At 42.2% G+C, this 3,464-nt stretch overlaps 1 long non-coding RNA gene across 1 annotated transcript; it reads right to left on the minus strand.

The window, feature by feature from the left end:
- Positions 1-217: 217 nt before the first annotated feature.
- On the minus strand, positions 218-2,104 carry LOC310763222. The gene is made up of 2 exons (XR_014548544.1): positions 1,698-2,104; positions 218-598 (listed from the first exon to the last, which is right to left on the minus strand). It is a non-coding gene; the product is annotated as an uncharacterized lncRNA (long non-coding RNA).
- Positions 2,105-3,464: the final 1,360 nt, after the last annotated feature.

The raw sequence follows: 3,464 nt of genomic DNA on the forward strand, positions 1-3,464 counted from the left end.
GTGTGTGTGTGTGTGTGTGTGTGTGTGTGTGTGTGTGTGTTCAGAGGCACCTAGATTTAATTTAAAAGATGTTGAAGCACCCACAAACACATTGAATCACCCACACTCATTTCCCAATCCGGCTAAGCGAAAGCATTGCTACAATAACACACAGTTTCTATTTCCTCCCTTGCTCTCATTCCACCCGTCTTAATGCAAAATAAGTAAGAGGCATAAGTGCAGTCAAGAGTTCTTTTTATTTTTCAGCAACTCAAAGGGGAAGCACATTTACAAACTGAATGAAGCCAGGAAAGGTGACACAAAACAATCAAAGCAACCACATTTTCCCACAAATTGATAGCATTTATGAACTTGTACTTTTTGAACATTATTGCAGTGTATGCTTAAAATTCAATACATCATTAAATTCAGCACATCATTATGCAAAGTTCTGTCAGAAAACATATAGGCATATTACACAGCAATTCTATACAGATGAGTAAGAATTAGAAAATTAATTGAACTGAAAGGGATGCAACAATCTCGAAACAGATCTTTAAAAAAAGCAAGGCAACGATTCCCCCGCTGCTTTAACATTGAGAGTTACATGAAAAATGATCTGTGGATGAAACAAAGAAGAAAATTAGTTTTATGTTCTCTTATATTCTAACAATATAATATCACATAATCACACCCAGGCTTCCTTACTGAGAAACACTTGCCTTTAGCAAGACAGAAATAAACAGATAGAGCATTTCCTATTAACTCATTCCCTGTGCTGGGGAAAGCTGCACCTGTTGAATTTTGCCTACTATGCAGCCGTTAAAAGCACCGATCCTTTGACTACGAAAAGGTGGCAATTCTGAATGAGCTCTACATAACAGATTTCCTAAATCAAAGGCTAACTCACTTTTAAAAAAGCATGATTCACTACACTTTGAATTACAGCCAAAGCTAACCTGCTTATTAGATTAAAGAACCTGTTTTTAAGTACCCTTTCACATTCAAAAACCTAACTGGCATGCAAAATAATAATCTTTAGAATTCATGCAAGTTTCTCATACAAGCGGTTTTGCAAATCAACCCTACAGCCCAGTTTACTCAGAAGTCCTCTCCTCTCCCCCCCGCTCCCCACATTTTGCCTGTGGAAGATGTCTTGCCGCAGAAGAGCAGGGCGGTGGAGCACCTCAATCGCCCCATTTTCCCATGCCGTATGCCTCTTTAGATCAGATTCTCAAAGAAGTATATGCATAGGAAAAAGGAACAACGAGCAAGTATGGACAGGAATCCTGCAGCTTGCAACAGAGGTCGCCAAGAAACCTAGAAGAAAAACATACATGAAACACACACAAATATATTCCCTATGCACCCATTTACATTTCCACATGAGGCAACATTAATTTATTTGCAGTGCCCCCATTCACTGCTTCTTTCAACAGCATCTAAAACACAAGAACTAGATATCTCAAAGAAAAGACACTCACATATGGACCAACGTGCGGCAGGAAGAAAAAGACTGAACAAAAAGTGATTTCGTTGCTTTAAAGAGTGGCACAATGCAAGAAAACTCCTCTGTAACCCCAGGAAATCTCTTACTAGTGCCATAGCGTTGCAAGAAAAAGTAGAAAAATCTCCCCAAAAAGTGCCCGGAACACCGAAGGCGCTGGACTTGTCTCCTGCTCCCAATGTGAAGAGGAACTCCTTGCAATGAGTCTTACCTGATCAGTTGCCGGGGCTCCTCTGTGCTCCACGTCCCTCTCCCTCAGAATTTATCCTTTGGCCAAGACCTTGAGGAAGGATTACAAGACAGTGTTGCTGTTTTCCGAAGCGATAACCATCCTTCCCCCTTGCCAAGGCCTCGGCTGCACCTGCAGATGGGGGCCACGCAAGAACTGTGCTTTTCTGAAGGCTTGGGAAGTATCACTTTTGCAAGAGAGGGGAGGAGGGGAGGGAACGCAGCTGGCAAAGGGGGAGCTGATCCGAGCCATGGGAAGGCACAGACCAAGGTGCCCCGTTATCGCCTGTTTTTCATTCACGTACGTCAGCAATTTCTGAAATGTTAGCCTGGGAGAGGACTTTCAGTTCTGGGAAAAGTTGTTTTTCATTTTCTTCCTTTTGTAAAAAAAGAAAGGCCTTTCTTGCTCACATGTCTGTCAAGGCCAATGCTTCCCCCTGTTTTTCTAAGCGCTAGTCAGGATCCCTGAAATGTTATTCTTTATTGCTAATGAAGGAAGACATTCTTTACTTTGCACAGAACTACAGTTCCTAGAGTGGTATAATAATCAACCCCCTTTCCCAGGGAATGCTGGGAACTGCAGTTCTCTGTCAGGAGTAGCGGTCTCCTAACAGCTCTCAGCATCCTGAACAAACAACAGCTCCCAGAATGACTGTTTAAAGTGGTTTCAAATGCATGGCTTTAAATTTGTGTTGTGATTGTGGCCTATGGTGCCCCTACTCGTGAACAGTTGGTGAAGGATTTTAGGCAGTCTGAACGTGACTTTTGTGAATGATATGCAAATTCCAGAAACTCTAATAGTTGGTGATAAAGTGAGATTTGACTAGGAGATCCTTATTACAAAGATATCTTTGGGCTGTGGTTGTTGTTTTTAACCAGCTCTTGAAACATGTTTATGAATTTATATACAGCAGACCCTCCAAGTGTCCCTATTTTCCAGGGATAACCCAAATTTACAGATGCCATCACAGTTTTTGATTTGATCCCAGAAGGTCCTGCTTTTCCTTAGGATGTCCCTATTTTCATTGGAGAAATGTTGGAGGGTATGGAGTTATGTGACCCCAGAGCCAAGGAGATAAGTAACTATACAACCTTTAGAAGATATCTGAAGGCAGCCCTATATAGTTTTATTATGGTTTTAAAGTGGTACCTCGGGTTAAGTATTTAATTCGTTCCGCAGGTCTGTTCTTAACCTGAAACTGTTCTTAACCTGAAGCACCACTTTAGCTAATGGAGCCTCCTGCTGCCGCCGTGCCACTGGAGCATGATTTCTGTACTCATCCTGAAGCAAAGTTCTTAACCTGAGGTACTATTTCTGGGTTAGTGGAGTCTGTAACCTGAAGCGTATGTAACCCGAGTTACCACTGTATATGTGTTGGAAGCCACCCAGAGTATCATCATCATCATTATTATTATGAAATAGGACATCCCTATTTTCATTGGAGAAATGTTGGAGGGTATGTATACATACTTTTCTAATTTTTTTGGTAAGCTGTTATGGGTATTTATTGCAGAAGACCAAGATATATTACCGTATTTTTCGCTCTATAAGATGCACTTTTTCCCCTCCAAAAATTAAGGGGAAATGTGTGTGCATCTTATGGAGCGAATGCAGGCTCCATGGCTTCAGCGAAAGCAAAGCAAAGCCTCCAAAGCACAGCGGGAGCGCTCCCGCCACGCTCCGGAGGCTTCCCGTTGCTTTCGCTGAAGCTTGGAGAGCGAGAGGGTTCGGTGTGCACCGACCCCTCTC

The sequence above is a fragment of the Podarcis filfolensis genome (genome assembly GCF_964270895.1).
Source record: "Podarcis filfolensis genome assembly, chromosome: 5".
Taxonomy (NCBI): Eukaryota; Metazoa; Chordata; class Lepidosauria; order Squamata; family Lacertidae; genus Podarcis; species Podarcis filfolensis.